Source organism: Seriola lalandi, unplaced genomic scaffold, assembly GCF_002814215.2.
Source record: "Seriola lalandi dorsalis isolate HSWRI2012SDOR001 ecotype SW California unplaced genomic scaffold, Sedor1 jcf7180002054824, whole genome shotgun sequence".
NCBI classification, from domain to species: domain Eukaryota; kingdom Metazoa; phylum Chordata; class Actinopteri; order Carangiformes; family Carangidae; genus Seriola; species Seriola lalandi.
In genome coordinates, this window is record NW_019525377.1 from 680,112 (window position 1) to 696,784 (window position 16,673).

Here is a 16,673-nt window from a genome sequence, read left to right on the forward strand (position 1 = left end):
TCTCTTTTTCTATGTGATCACACCATCTCTGGTTCCTAATACCTTGTGATATGGATGTTCTAGTGTATCTGCTCCCACTGTCCAGGCCATTGGCCATCTCAGTCCATTTCATACTCGGTTTGCTTGACACAGCTCTACAATAGCAGCCTTTTGCTCAATTCACATTTTGTCGGTTTACACGGCACTTTAGGAAACATTAGCATGCTAACTTTTTCAAATGTTAGCATGCAAATTTTCCATTCCAGAATTATCGCGTGTGGTTTTGATGATTCCAGTCTAATAAATCTGAAGTTTATCATTTGGTGCACATTAGAATATTTACACAAAAACTTGAAGTGTGTAGTTGTAGTGTGTTGGTTGTAAAAATAAGTCTATTCTACTTTTGCATTTTCAAGTCCCTCTGCATATGAAAAGCTGCTAAATGCACTTATGTAAATTCTTTGTTCCCAAGTGTCTCTTCATTCATTTATTACTGCATCACTCTCTTTCTTGGTATATCTTCTTCTTTTATTTTCCTCTTTCTTTCTTTCTTTTTCTTTCTTTCCCTATCTATATATTATATTTTATTACTGGCTGCCTGTGTCTCTGACAAGCCTGTCCATCACTCATCTGTCACTACACAAAAACATTTCATTTAAAATACATGCTGCTAGAGAGAGAAGGCTGCTGTAGTTTACAGCTAACACAAAAGGTTGTAATTAGACACTGGGAACCGTTAATTAGCAGGCCATTATTATTATACAGTTTCATAAACGATTCAAAAAATAACTCAGACAGTTAACAGAAAACTGCATTCACCAAGCATTTTCTTCACTTTTCTATATCATCTAAAGATATCAGAGAATCCAGAGATGTCAGAAGTGGTGTTCATTTTGTTAACGAAAGGACAAAAGGTATTTTATCACCCTCTTTTCTCATGACAAAGACAAAGACGCTGACGACACAAAACTGACGTCTGACCTGTGACTAAACTTCCATACAATATCGTTGATGAGAAAAGAGGTAACTATAAATCTAAAATAAAAAATTATATCAAAATCTCTCTATATTGTCACTGACGAAAAAACAAAAGACAAACCTACAGTGTTTTTTTTCAAACAAAGACATAATTAAAATGTTCTTCTTCAGCGTTCAGCGTCTTGTTCAAGGAGACTGTGACATGTGGCTGCGAGTAGCCAAGGATTTGAACCAACAACCCTACAGTTAATGGCTAATCTGCTGTACTAGCTGCTAACGCCTCCCAGAAAAATAACACCATATAAACCTATGATATATAACACTTACATGTGTAGTATTAAATAATTAATTTTGAGGTAATAAAACTATCTATCACCAAATATGTCATGTGAAATTTTAATTTCCAACCATCACATACTGATTACGCCTCGTTTTTGCCTTGTCGTTATATCAAAAGATAAATACTTCAAACACAAGAGGATCTTTTGATTTTACACGATGTGACATATGAGTGACAGTGAAAAAGCAGCAGGTAGGCAGAGCCGGAACGGCAGCAAATGTCAAACAACCACGAAAAGAAACACAAACATAGAGTGTCAGAGAAGATGACCGTGACCTCTTCAACCCTGCAGGATGCAACAGTGCCCACCGACTCAAAACATCGCAACATTATGTTATATATTCTCCTCCAGACGCCCCGAACTTTCCCAATATACTGAACCTATGTAGTTTAATTTTAAAGAAATATGTATTCGATGTAGCACAAAGAGAACGTGTCCACTTTATGTAATGGTGCGGCCATGTGTCTTGGCTGAAAATCTCTCTGTGTTGCATCATGCAGCGTCGGTCAGGTGTTTGGGACGAGCAGATACGACAATGTTTACTCAAAGTTTAGCGCTAGTTCTACTTTAAGGGAAATTAAAATGTCCATCCTCCGATAGTATTCCTGCAGCATGTTTGTCGATTCATTGATGAATCTACAGCTCATTAATTACCCTCGAACACTACACACATTCAATTTCACATGTGAAATAGACTGAAGACTGGAACCGCCAGAGAGAGAAAGACATGAGCATTGATAGAACAATGTGTACTAATCCACAGAGACAGAGGATGCAGTGTGTGTGTGTGTGTGGCTGTGTGTATATGTGTGTGTAGAGTGGGCTGGTAGGGGGGTGGGGTATTATTGTATAATGGTATACTTAGTTCCTATAGAAGATAACAGTCTCTTCCTAAAACTGGTGTATAGGCTCTTTAACATGAGGGAAAAAAGCTTTATATAACAAGGCCTTAGCTGTGGAGCTGCACCTGTCTGCCTTCAATATAATATACTCCTATTGTACAGTACACAGGCCTGCTACAGAGACATCACTAAAAATCATAGGTCACTGTAGTCTCATATAGGAATATGAAGCTTAAAGATGCTAAGTTTAAAAGGCCATTGGATGCAACGAGGAGCATGGTGAGCTCATGCAGGAATATTATAGGGATATTTGTGGGATACTGGAGTCTGGTGATTCCTCAGCAGGAGAGGTGTAGCCTACCATCCCGACTGCGGCACCACCATAACAAAGAGACACGAATACACGGACCTCTGCATGAGACAAGAGAAATCCCAGCTCACACGCCCACCACTACCCTCAATCACTGTGATGGGAAACACCGTGCACAACAACGCCTCAACTGCCCGTCCACCATCATGGAAGGAGCTAAATACAAGGCCCGTATCCATGCAGCACTGGAGCTAATATAATTCAATCAATATAACATGAATTTCATCATTCATTTATAACCGCCAGGAGATGATGGCGCAGCGCGAGGATACAGTAAACAACGATAATCACGCGATGACACGTCATAAATCAGATATAAATTGTAAAATGAGACACTCTACTCACCGTTTCGACGTGTCCCGTTTCTCTCGCTGAGTGTGTATACCTATATATATATATATAGGTGTGTGTGTGTGTGGTGTGTGTGTATGTGATAGTCAAGAGTGTGTGATGCTGAAAATTTCTCCACCTTTCCTTGCTTGCAAAGCAGACTGATGCCAGCACTCAGACACAAGGTCCCGCCCCCTCAAGAAGCGGCTCAGCCAATCAGAGGCCGGAGTAAAAAAAAAAGGATTCTGAATCTGCAGGCAGGCAGCTGGACTGGTGATGCCTTCAAGTGCTGCCGTAAACCTGAACGTTGCACTTGATTTACTTTTGGATTTGTAAAACCCATTTTTAAAAAATCTAAGGATTAACAAGGTAAAATCAGGACGTGTATCTCCAACATGGACCCAAGATTTAACATGAAATGGTGTACAAAAATAAAAATAACAAAGTTTGAAACCCAAATGACTTCAATGCAAGCTAACACAAAACTAAATATCAAAATGACAAAACAAACATGATTAAATATTCATTGATAACCTGCCACCCTGCACCATAGATAACCCATTTCAGCATCAAACTTCATTCCTTTACTCGCCAAGAGCTGTCTACAGCTGTGGAAACCAAAGCCAATGTTATCTCTCGTCTCTTGTATGTATTTGTATTTGCACAATGTGTACAATGACCGCATTTATAGTTACCATGAATTTCCTGACAGACTAAATTGGTTTTCTTAATGTGTTCTGTGTAATAAGACTTAAGTAATAACTCGTCAATATCTGTATTTTGCCAATTTTATAGCAAAAATGATTGGCTCTTATATTTTCATATCATTGTATTTTCAGTTTCCTATATTTTTATTTATTTTTATTTATTTATGGGTGATATGGGTTGTATTCTTACTTACTATGTATATCAATTTCAATTGTACATACTAAATTATATGTACATTATAAATTTAGAAATGTAAATGTCTGTGTCTGCAATTGACCACAGGCTATTGAGAGCCACAATAATCTTTAAAAGTATAGAGCTGTTGCTGATCATGTGATGACCAAGCCGTAGGAAGATGCTAGGCGAAATGTGCAGTTCGTTTTTCATATTTGTAATCATGTATGACATCTTAGACACCCCTTGTGTGTGCTGGAATTTCTACTGTATGAATCTTTCTGCTCCAGATCAGCAGCCTGGCAGATGAACAACCGTACAGCTGTGCACGGGATTATCATCATGTTCATGAACTAGGTTAGATTCAACTTAATTGTCGTGGCACACAGTAAGAATCAGTGTAATGAAATGCAGTTTAGCATCTAACCAGATAATGCAAAGAGTACAAAGGTGCATATCCAATAGTTTTTATACAGTATAAAGACAAATTAATGAACAGAATGACCACTTTTTCTGACTTTTGGACCACATGGACACAGTCTGTAATGTCCACTGGATTCCATGAGATATCTTTATTTTCTATTTAAGAATTACAGTAATACGTTGTATAATTATAATAAGAATTCATAACTAGTGGTGGAAGAAGTATTGAGATCATTTATTTTAGTAAAAGCACCAATACAACAATGTAAAAAAAAAAAAAACAAGTCCTGCGTGAAAAATCGAGTTTAAAAAATATCTAAAATATCTAATACACAAATAGTTTTTTGACTTCATTGATTTTTGGTGAGATATTGGGGGATTTGAAAATGTAGTGAAGTAGAAAGAACAATATTTCCCGTAGAAATGTCATTGAAGTATAAAGTAGCATAAAATGGAAATACTCAAGGCTCTAAAATTTGTATTCAAGCAAAGTAGCCTACTTGAGTAAATTGACTTATTTACTTTCCACCACTGTTCATAGCCTAAGCTGATTTAAAATGCCTTTTCCTGAATATCTCACCCTTTAAAAATACATGAAAGTCAGCAATAGAATGGATAAAAGCACCAAACAAAAACCCAAACAACATGATACAATCAAAGTACCATAAATTCTGGGATACAGGACCTTAAATCCCCTTTTTGTTCCAACAAGTTTCCCTCAGTTCGACTGCCTTGTTTACTTTTTGGTTATTGACTGCGCATGCGTGGCGTTTTGTACGCCATCTAACGACAAGCTCTATCACGACTTGACAGTTTTTTAGTTTTAAATTATATATTTTTTTTTTTCCTTTTCACTTTTTGTGGTCTGGTCTTTTTACACACGAGTACAACTTTTTAGCCATGGAAAGTCTGGATTTTTTATTTTTTTTAGTCGACCCTTGTCAGGTGCTAGCTTAATTTGTTATTAGCCTGTAACTTCCGGCTACAACGATTCCTTCACTGCGGATTTTAACAAGGACTAATCCTCTTTTTCTGTGGGACTTAAAACAATATCCAACTTTCCTTAACTGTGGATTTTAAGCGTTTGTTTGACCTACAACTGACACTGCGACTGCCACAGACTATCCTTAGCCTGGTAGCCTGAGTGTTGACCTGACAAACTGTGGCTATGTGTGGGAGTTGTCTTCCTACTCACGGTTATTCGATGATATTCGCCGGTTAAGGTGAGGAGACGAGGAAGAAGGAAGAGCTCTAATTGCATCCCGTTGTCTTCCATCCCCACCGCCCAGGATAAGGACATCTCATGCTCCTGTCCCAGGTGAAGAGCGAGGGTCGGCAAAACAACAACTCTGAGACCATCCAGTTTGAGAATACATTTCCGCGCGTTCTGGAGTGCGGGGCTCGCCCTCTGTGACCCTCCCGCGGCCCGCCTCCAGCCTCGTCTGCCCCGCCAGGTTAGTCTACCCAGGGAAAACATGCCGCTGCTGCACGTCGCTCCTGCCCGGTGGCCAAGCATCTTTCCCCCAATGGTGCTCACTCCAAGTCCTCTAACGAGGCAGCTGTCGAGGGATGTTGGGTCATGCATGGTCCGACAAGTGTATATCAACAAGTGCCTCACCTCCTGCCACCCAGATGCTCTTGTTGAGGACATTAACAACGCCATCCCACAACTGCAACGTCACCGCAGGTGCAGTGCAAGTAGGCTCCAATGAATTTAAGATACAGCAGTCAGAGAAGCTTAAAAAAAGATTTCACCTGCCTCACCTTATCTCAGGTCCACTTCCCTTGATGTGAAGTTCTCCCGGTTATGGCAACTGCACATCTGGCTGAGGGACTACAGCTGTAACGGAGGGATCCCCTGTGTGGACAGTTTCACCATCTCTTGCAAGAGATCAGACCTCTTCAAGCAAGATCACCTGCATCCTAATCAGGTAGGCTCCCCTCTCTTGTCTTTGAACATTGAACATGAACATTGATTATCTGTTTTCCTGTAAAGCATTCACCACATGACGGTTTATGCATAGTTTGGGTTTTAGGCACTCCCCAATTACCACTATAGGTCCAACTGCAACAAGGTCAACCTCCCTCTATCCCATCCACCACCTGTAACTACCTCAATGTCTGTGTCTTCTTCACATCCTGTTTTTAGTCCTTCAAGTTTTAAATACAGGAAAGGTTTAGGTTTTATTCATTTAGATATTAGAAACATCACTCGGCATAAATACCTTTGATGTTCTCTTTTAACTGGTATTTGTATGTACTCCACATCATTGTAAATCATTTTTACCCTCAATAATCTTCAAGTTTAAATAATTTATACTTTTATGATTATAATAATTTCCTGTGGACCACCTTGTGTTGAAGATGGTTTTTGACGGGAAGATGTGTCCCAATATTGGAGATTCTGCAGATGCATTTTCTCAACTATTAAACTCTGTTGTACTTCTTCCAGTAGTTAGATTGTTGCTTCATTGTGAATTGAGACATTAAAATGAACAATAGACCGGCTGGTTAGCTGACTGACTGAATGGCTGTCTAAGGTGCTGTCTGATAAAGCTAGCTAGCCAGATGATGGACTGGCTGTTGGAGAGGCAGAGGTTTCTATAGGATTATCTGGGATTATGGCTCCCATTTGATTTGGTGGGTTTGTTTATAATCTCTCAAATATCACGTACTGTGTACAGCACACAAGCCCCAAAAACACAGTAAACAAACACACACTGCAAAATGATAGATGTCTTTTTTTTTCATATACAGAGGAGTCCAAATATTTTCGACCATCTCGCACCACTTTCCAATTCAAGGAAATGGGAAAGTGATTTTTGAAGGTTCATCTACTCGATGCAGCAGCTGTTTATTTTATTATCTAAATAAATCCATACAGAAACAACTGACTCCAATCTTATTTGACCAGTGCTTATTTCACCATTCTTCACACATCCTGAACCACCACACATGCAGCAGCTTTAATTGATTTGTTTTCATTTATTTGATGCTGCATTTACATAAATGTAATAAATTCCAATCAGTAGCACTGAAAACAGCTGTCTGCAGCTGGAAAGTTTTATGAGAGCAGGGAACTAAATTATTATTATTATTATTTGATCTATTGTTAATATAAAATATTGGTTAATGCAGCTTTAATACTGTAATGCGTCTATCTATAAAGAGCTTTGGTCAGATGATTTTCAGTTCATGTGGTCAAAAATATTGAAGAATACTTCTTGTTATCAAGTATTGATTAGTTATAATAAATCTAACGTGACTTCCAGGTAAGTGGTGAAATGAAAGTAAGCAGCTGTTGAGTCGAGTGTTGAGTTGAGTCTCTTTTCTGTGGACGTCTGCAGCAGCAGCTCTTGATGACTCAGACCAGAGGGCGTGGCTGTGAGTTTGTTCTCTTCATCAGGTTCATGCAGGGGAGGAGTCTGCTTCACTGCCTGTCCTCTCCTCTATCTATCCTTCAATCACTCATCTTCTGTTCTCTCCATCCCTCCCCTCTTCCCCTGACACTGTTATATAATATTGTGCCTGCCTGCATCATCTCCCCCTCTCTCTCTCTCTCTCTCTCTACATCTCTATCATCAGCATCTCTGTTCCTGTCTTATTCAAACCTTCTACCCTCTTTCCTCTTTCTGTTTCGATGCATCATCCCTCCCTCTCATTCTTTTACATCCTTTTCATCATTGTGCCCCTGCGTCTCCAGAAATCCCCCCTCTGAGAGTTAGTCTTCCTAACTCCAGTTTAGTTATAATATTTTTGTCCACTTTTTCCAGCTTAATTTTGATTTTGAGAATCAGTTAGCCACTGAATCATGACAGAAGTTATCCCAGGACACTTTTTATACAGAGCAAGTCTAGACTGTCCTCTTCATTATTTAAAGGGACCCAACAATTCCCATCATCAGCAAACACATGGTGACAGTGGCGAGGAAAAACGTCATTTTAAGGGGCAGAAACCTCGAGCAGAAGCAGGTTCAGGTGGTTGGGTTGACAGACAAAGACAGAGGGAAATGTCACTGTTTGGTTTTGAGTGAGGATTTCTGGATGAAAGTTCGTACTTTGTTTATGAGATTATAAATATTTTTTAATGTCCGATGAGAAGCACAGTGGTAACAGATAGCAGGGCTGTTCTTTATTAAAAGGTTCACGAGTGATTCGGCTGCTGCACATTCATTGGAGCGGTAGATGTCGCTAGTGAGTTCTGTTGAGAGAAGCTTCGAGTAATGAGCCTTTTGATGAACCAATGAGCTGAAAACCGTCACTGCTTCAGGACACTTCCCATCATTAGTAGCGAAGCATATTGTTTAATTTGTCATGTTACTGTGGCTTGCACTCTTATAGCCTATGTTACACTTGAGCGGCGGTCAGTCAGTCGTCCCCCGCCCCCCCATCGGTCCTCCATGTCACACACTAGATCGTGACAAGGCCGTATCACCTCCTACAGTCATGGCTCCCTCACTCCACTGCTGTGTTTTCAAATATACAGGGAGAGGGGCTGATGACCTAAATAAAGAGTGAACCCCCCTGCAGAGAGGAGGCTTAGCTGAAGGACTGACACACTAATACACTGGATATACCGTGTCATACCACTGGTTCAACAGTCGAACCATTAACACACTTTCACACACGCTCGTCAAACAGGCAGCAGCAAACACACACGACGACACATCCCCGTCTCCTTCGTTCACTAATTGCAATCATAATAGAAAAGTTATTAGTGCTGTTTCTCTGAACCTGTGCCAACAGCTATCATGAAATTAAAATATCTAATATCTGTTTAGCAGTGGATGATTGAAGACAGAGCTGAAGGGGTTGGGGGTGGGGAGGGACGGTTCTGCGATAAAGGAGATTTGGAAGAGTTTAAGGTTGAAGGAGTATTTGGGGCAAGGCTGCACAGGGGGTGTCTGGGTTAGATGGATAGGAAGATGGGGGTGTGCGGACATGAGAGGAGCAAGACGTGGGTGAGGAAGGGTGAGGCAGGTGGTGCTATACCTGACTTTTGAATATCTATCCTCCGGTGTCTGACATGTCTGACTTCTCTTTGTCCGTCTAAAGTACTAAAGGTCGTATCTGATGTTCTGGAGGCTGATTGGTTGTTTAGCATTCCTCCCTGAGGACATTTCAGGACAGACAAATTTCAAACTTGTCCTCCACATCATTGAGATAAGCATTGAGTGTGCTGTCTGAATGTGTGTCTTCATGCCACCACATTAACTTTAGAAACAGAATCGTTTTCAAGAGCTTCGCAAACGTGAATGTGAAGCCGCTCAACACACCCTTTAGTGTAGAGGTGGTACATGTTTGTTTTAATGTGAGTTGAAACTGCCCCCCCCCACCCCAACCCTCTCCAGGAAACACAAATTGACAGTAAGACAAGTGAAGTTTCATGGCACACGTAGAATAGAGATACAGCACCATCTAGTGGAAAAATGTTTTGTTGCTACTTCAACACACTTTGAATCTTTTTTTTTTAATCTCCTTTAGTTTTTAAATGACCTGGTAACACTTTACTTTAAGCATTCATTAACAGAATATACACTTAATAAATGGTTCATAACTCACTTTAAGGTAGTTATACACAGATATAAGGACATGTGTAAGTGTTCATTCATTTACAATATTATAGTTACACTGATATCTGCTTTCAGTTACATTATAATATGTTATAAACCAAGTATAAAATGTTTATATCCTGCCTTTAAAAGCTAAATAAGTGGAATTAAAGTAAAGTGTTAATAATGGTTTGCATATCGTGGTGAAATTGCAATAAAATCCATGTTGCATTTAGTGTGGTGCACAGTCACTCTGCATAAAGTAATGTATATACATACATATATTTAAAGCTTATTGCTGGTGCAAAGGTGGGACAGAAGACATATCAGTATCGGTGCTTTACAAAGTAACTGGCGATCTTAAGTATTTGTACCAGAACTATATGTACCAGCAAAAAAACAACTGCGCTCCCATAGAAACACTCACATTTTCCTAAAGTTCCCAATAAAAGATCAACATATAAGTTTCAGTTTATAATGAGTCTTCATCCGTGGTAAAACAATCTAAGAAAGACCAGCCATTCAGGAAACTCCAGTCTAGTGGTCTTTGGCAGTTTGACTCCCTGCAGTGACAGATGAGATCCTACAATAACACTGGTGTACTGACATTTTCCTGAGCCGGAGCTACTAGTTCAAAACCAATGTGTCAAAACAGTTTTTGTTAGACTTTCCCTTCTATTAGTGATGAAAGTGATTTGGATCATGTTCAGCTCTGCAGTGACTGACTGCAGGAGGATCTACAGTTGCTCTTCTCTCGCAGCCACTGACCTTTGTGTGTGTGTGTGTGTGTGTGTGTGTGTGTGTGTGTGTGTGTGATGAAAGTGAAAATTAAGATTAAGAGCGTTCGCCCTACTTTCAAACAAAAAACAACTTCTGATTGTGTTAGCTGCATAAATTGTATGTTTCTTTGGGACTAAAGTTATGGAGAATTGAGGGCGTGGCCCCGTTGAGTGATGGTGGATGAGCGTATGCCTGCCACAAACCAGTATGCACCGAAGTCTCAGCTCCACACACGCCCCCTTCTCTTTGGTTTTTGGATTAGCTAGGAGTTAGGGGCGGAGTCAGACACTGCCAAGATGGCGACAGTGGAGCAGCTCACTCTGAGCTTCAAAACCGCTCTTCAGAAACCTGTGGGTGACATCATGGAGGCTATTTCCATCTTTATTTACAATCTATGGGTAGGAAAGAAAAATAATAATAATTCACTCATTTATTTTTGTTATTTTTTCTTCTCTGGGCCACAAACAGGACATTTATAGTCTCTTATTGACACGTGAGTCGACAAAGGGCCCCTACCAGACACTACTTTTTTTGTAAGATGTTGTTAACATGTTGTTTTAGGTCAAATCTTCATCTACAAAGTAACTCCAGCTGTTACGTAAGTGTAGTTGGGTAGAAAGTACAATATTCTGAGTCATGGTACCTTTAATTGATCAGTACTTGAGTACAGTAAGTGTACTTAGTTACTTTCCACCACTGCTTAGAGACAAAAGCATCAGTCGGGCTGTAAAATGAGTATTAATGGAAAACAAAGGGCCGTTAAGGTTCCTGCAAACACACAGGACTCACTGCCTCACACATTCCTTCGCTCACAGCATCTCTCTCTTGCTTTCTTTCATCAGTCCATTCATTCTGGTTTCCTCTCTCACTCCATGTTTGTATGAGTAAGCCTCTGGGTGATGTGCGGCTCATTGTTGAATGAGTTGTAGCTCTCTGCTTTTCAACATCTCTCCACTCTCTTCATCGCTTTATGCAAGACAACACACACAAACACACACAGACAGACAGACAGATGGACATTAGAGTGACAAATGTAAAATTTCCTCCTAGACATGACAGGGGGAAACGTGTGAGTGTGCCCGCCATTGTCTGACCAACAACACTGTACACTCACACGCACTTTAGACAGAGAACATTAACACTGACTTCAAAGAGACTCCGCGACTTGGTGCAAGAAAAACACAGGAGCACAGGAAATGATATTTCTGCTTTTATGTATGTGACGGTTGATAAAGAAGTTGTGTGTCAGAGTAACTGTGTCTGGAAGGAAACACTGTGTTCACGAAGCATGAAAATCACTTGACCAACATCTTAAAACACAACAAATGTACATAACGTAGGTTATTATGCCGTTAATGCTAACAAAGTATATAGTAGAGAGTGTTACATAATATGTCACCGGTCCAGAGTGCATGTTTCCTGTTCATGTGAGCTTTATTTAAGTATCAGTCTTTATATCTGTACAAGGAAAATATATAAATTGTGTTTATATAGGTTTATATCATATTTCATGTCTCTGTTTACATCATTTGCACCATTTCTCGTCTTCATCATAAGAAATCTTTCCATCTCTCACCCTCTCTGCCCAAGCACCACAATCCTCTACAGCTTGAGTTTCATTTACAAACAGAAAAAACATACAAGTTTGATTATACATAGAGACACGTGATCATAGGAGGTATTAGGAAGAGTTTGCAGCTTTTTTTTAAAGTTCAGAAATGCCATTTCTCACAATATTAAAGGAACAGTTCTACATTTTTGGGAAATACAGTTATTTGCTTTCTTGTTGAGAGTTAGCTGACAGTAGGTGATTGGCTCTCATGCCTGATATCAAGCTGCAGCCAGCTGCTGGTTAGCTTAGCTTAGCATAAAGACTGGAAACGGAGGGAAACAGCTAGCCTAGCTCTGTCTAAAGGTAAGAGAAACACCTCTAAAGACGCGTCACTGTGAGCTTGTCAGACAGTCAGGGATGACTCACTGCACATGCTCAAGAATGATGCGGCTCACAAAGACTGTAAAACCATGTCGGAGTACAGTATGTTATTTTTACACTACAGCTTTGTGCAGATTAAAAAAAATGAAATTCTGTATAACATGTTAATGAGTAAGATTAGCGCTGTAAGCTTTGAACAGACCTCCTGGCTGCAGCTTTATGTTTAGTTTACACACATGAGAGCAGTGTCAATCTTCAACTCAGGACCTGGACCTTAAGGACAGTTCAGACTAAAGAATAGAAATAACATTTCGGAGGAGGTATGATATATAACAAGTGAAAGATAGGAATGGATTTTGTGTTTCTCACACAAACGCAGCGAAGCACAGATTTGTGGTTTGACGTCTGTAATGTTGGTCAACTGATTGAATCCACAAAAAAAACCCACTTCAAAACGCGAATTTGCAAATGAAATGAGCCGAATATTTTCTTCAGGTTTTATTTGTGTTCTTGTTGTCAGCATCTGATCACTGCAGCTCTGCAGCTCAGCTAACTGACTTCAGTTTGTCTCAACAAAGGGTTCTGACCACACACACACACACACACACACACACACACACACACACACACACGCACACATGCTACAGACTACACAGGTCTGTAATGATTTCATCATGTAGCAGGATATCCTACCACCACTATATAAACACTCCAGAGGGTCCACAGGTCTCTCCTTACTTCCCCGCTCTCCCTCTCCTCTCTCTCTCCCTGTATCCCTTTCTCCACCATTCAACCTTATATCCTGTAACCTCTGACCCCGGGGCTTGTTGAGTTGTTTCAATTCCAGACGTGACAGCGGGATCGTTTCTGTCTGGCACCTTTAAAAATTCAAAGATTCACTCCATCGAGGAAAGCGATACACTCCCTTTTCAACCTGATCTTATTGATTTATGCCTTTATGTCCAGTGGACAGCTTCCAGGCAATAAATGCTGTAAATACTAATGAGTGAGAAAACCATTAACCCATTATTCATGCAAAAGATTCATTTTCTCACCCAGAGAGAAAACCTTACTACTTGATGTTTGGAGCAAGTTGTACCCATGTTGCTTCCTTCACAGTTTCCACGTATCTACACTCACCTAGCACTTAATTAGGAACACTTGTTTACCTGCTTATTCATGCAATTATCCAATCAGCTCATCATGTGGCAGCAGTGCAGTGTGTGAAATCCTGCAGATACAAGTTAACGTTCACATCAGATGTCAGAATGGGTAAATAATGTGACGTAGGGTCAGAACATTTACCTGGTAGACACATCACCTACTGTTTTTAAAAGAAAATTAAAAGAAGCATGAATAAGCCCTCAGATGGGAATCAGGGTAAACTAATAGTGATTTGGTTTATGTATTTTTATATGTCTTTGTGTCTTTAGCTGATAGATTCATTTAAATATCTGCAACCCCTCCACTGTATATATTTTTCTTTCTTTCTTTCTTTCTTTCTTTCTTTCTTTCTTTCTTTCTTTCTTTCTTTCTTTCTTTCTTTCTTTCTTCCCTCCTTTCTCATTTTGTAAGATGTAATTACATTGAGGTGAGGTTTAACATAAGCCTTTTATGGGTTTCTTACTTCACCAGCACAATTTCTCTCTTTAAAAAAAAAAACATACTATACTATAGTACTATACTTTACAATTTATTTATAATGTAAAAAATATTAAATCCAAAAATCATCAAAAGACTATGAACCCAAGTCAGATACATGTCGGGTTGGGTCCATGGATTCAGTCTTTTGATCATTTGTGATTTTTGGATTTTATTTCTCTGCACACATAAAAGTCCAGGCTGGTGGTGGAGGTGACGATAAATCTGCAGAAATTATGTGATGCAGTCACGTCAGGGTCACTCACTGATTCTGAGTGGAAGATCTTAAGTCATTAACAACAGTCGGAGCAGGTGTGTGTGTGTGTGTGTGTGTGTGTGTGTGTGTGTGTGTGTGTGTGTGTGTGTGTGTGTGTGTGTGTAGGATCACAGACTTGTCTGGATCAGATAGGATTGTGTACAGTTGGTTTGTGTTGGCCAACAGTGTGAATAAATTACAGAGCGTTCCTATTCCCTCTGTAGAATTGTCTTCCACTCTGCCAGACTGACAGGGCCTCACACACTTCCTGTGTGTGTGCGTGTGTGTCCCATTGGGCCAAACACCTTGAGACACAGACAGGATATTGATGTCAGTCTCATTTACAAGGAAATAGATTGACATAATTAATTATACTCTATTTTTGTTTTTGTCTCTAAGTTTTGTGACAATTTATATTCTATGATTTGAGAGATAAATCTTTTGCTTCTCAGTTAAAACATCTTAAATAACATTGTGAATAAATTTGCCGAATGTAATTCAAATTTACATTTATTACAGGAAGAGTGCAAAGGTCAGAGGTCGCAGGGACCCCAAATACTCAGAATAACTGCTGGTGGTACTGTTGCTACTTTTTTTTCAATTCTTTTAGCTGAGTAAAACATCACAGTAATTATTCAGTGTCTTGTAGAGAAAGTCGTTGCCAGTTTATGAGAACATTTATTTAGACATGCCTTGAGAAAGTCCAAAAACAGCTAGTCTCCCTGCTAACGACATTAACATACATACTGGATGATTGTATAGTGCAACGTTTATGCTCAGAGACTAATGATGTCTAACGATACCCTAATTTATCCGAACTTTGTTAACACAATCTCAAACATGGCAGAAAATATCAGAAGAGACGAGTAACAACATTTTCCCTAGAAAACATGATCCAGCCGGAACGTGACAGAAATGTACAGAAATGTAATTTATGACGTGTACAGCAGAGTGATGTTGCCATATATATCACCTATAAGGGGATATATTACTATCACATATATACATCCTGTGGATATATGGAGATATGTATTTATAACATATATGAAATACCAATAGTAAATTTTGTACAGATATACATATATACTAGAAAAATAATAATAATACATTTTTACATGGTAACCTACATAACTTATTGCAACCATGTGAACAATATATTATTATACACCTAAAAAATTTTATATGCTTATATAAGTTTTTCTAATAAATTTCTCATTCATTTTAAACATTTCTCTTCTCACTCTGGGAAAGTGTCTCAGACTCTTGGACTCTGCTGTATATAATATCAACATATATTGACAGGCTTTTGGATGGATGTGTGTGTGTGTGTGTGTGTGTGTGTGTGTGTGTGTGTGTGTGTAACATACAGTGTATGTCAATATATAAAAATGTTCTAATAGTTTTCTTTCTAATTTTAACATATGTTTTTGTTTTATATGTACATATATTTCATATATGGAAATTCAATATATGTACATATATTATGGGGAAATGGGAATTCCCGTTTCCCCCCCCGAGGCAACTTGAAAGCAGCACCAAAAACATGATTTGTCCTTGTGGAATTGCGCAGCTGCAGACTTCTCAAGCAGGTCGAGGTATGAACAAAGTGATTCATGGTGAATCGATATTTGAGTAATATAGAGACAAGCTTCATATAATTTTATTGGTTTTCTTACACACAACAGTTGAGACTGTATCAGTGCCCAGGCAGAACCTACTGGTCTTTTGTTTGTGTACCACCCAACCAAACAACCAGACGTTTACCTCCATTACCTCGTTATGTTTACCTCCACAGTCTGCCCAGAATAACCTGTCACTCAGCAGCCACTATTCATCCATTTCCTCCAATAGCGTGACTCCGCTGTACGAGGGGGGCGGGAACTGGGATTAAAACAGGATAGAATGAGGAAAACAAGATGTGACAGAGAGGAGGGTTTCACAAAAGACAGGAAACGCAGAGACATGTCAAAGAGACCAGGAGACGGAGATGGAGAGAGAGATAGAAGGAGGAGGGCCGAGAGGGAGAGAGTAAAGTAAAGCAAAGTGGTAAAAGGGGGTAAGGAGAGAAGTGAGTGACACCATAAAAAAATAGAGGGAGAATATCAGAGAAGGGGAAGGAAACTGGAAGGATAGAGCGAGATTAACAACGGAAGAAAGTACAGATGGGGGAATAAAGACAGAAATAAAAGAGACAGAAAAAGCCCAAATTATCCCCACTTCAGCTTTGAAGTCCACTTTTAGATCCAAAGTGGTTTGTTGAGAGTATGATATAATTTGATAAACTGTGGCGGCCTGCTGTGCGTGCCGCTGCAGATGAAGTGATGAAAGTTTAACATAATAATTTAAGTGACTCAGAGTATTTGGTTT

The 16,673-nt window shown here is 39.4% G+C and overlaps 1 protein-coding gene across 4 annotated transcripts in view; it reads right to left on the minus strand.

Moving 5' to 3' along the window:
- Positions 1-2,970, minus strand: part of LOC111669813 (uncharacterized) — an 85,563-nt gene extending 82,593 nt beyond the window's left edge. For all 4 annotated transcript variants that reach the window (XM_023426268.2, XM_087179305.1, XM_087179304.1 and 1 more), the window contains exon 1: positions 2,856-2,970. The gene's annotated coding sequence lies outside the window, so the exon portion shown is untranslated. The remainder of the gene's footprint in view (positions 1-2,855) is intronic.
- Between the last annotated feature and the right edge of the window lie 13,703 nt (positions 2,971-16,673).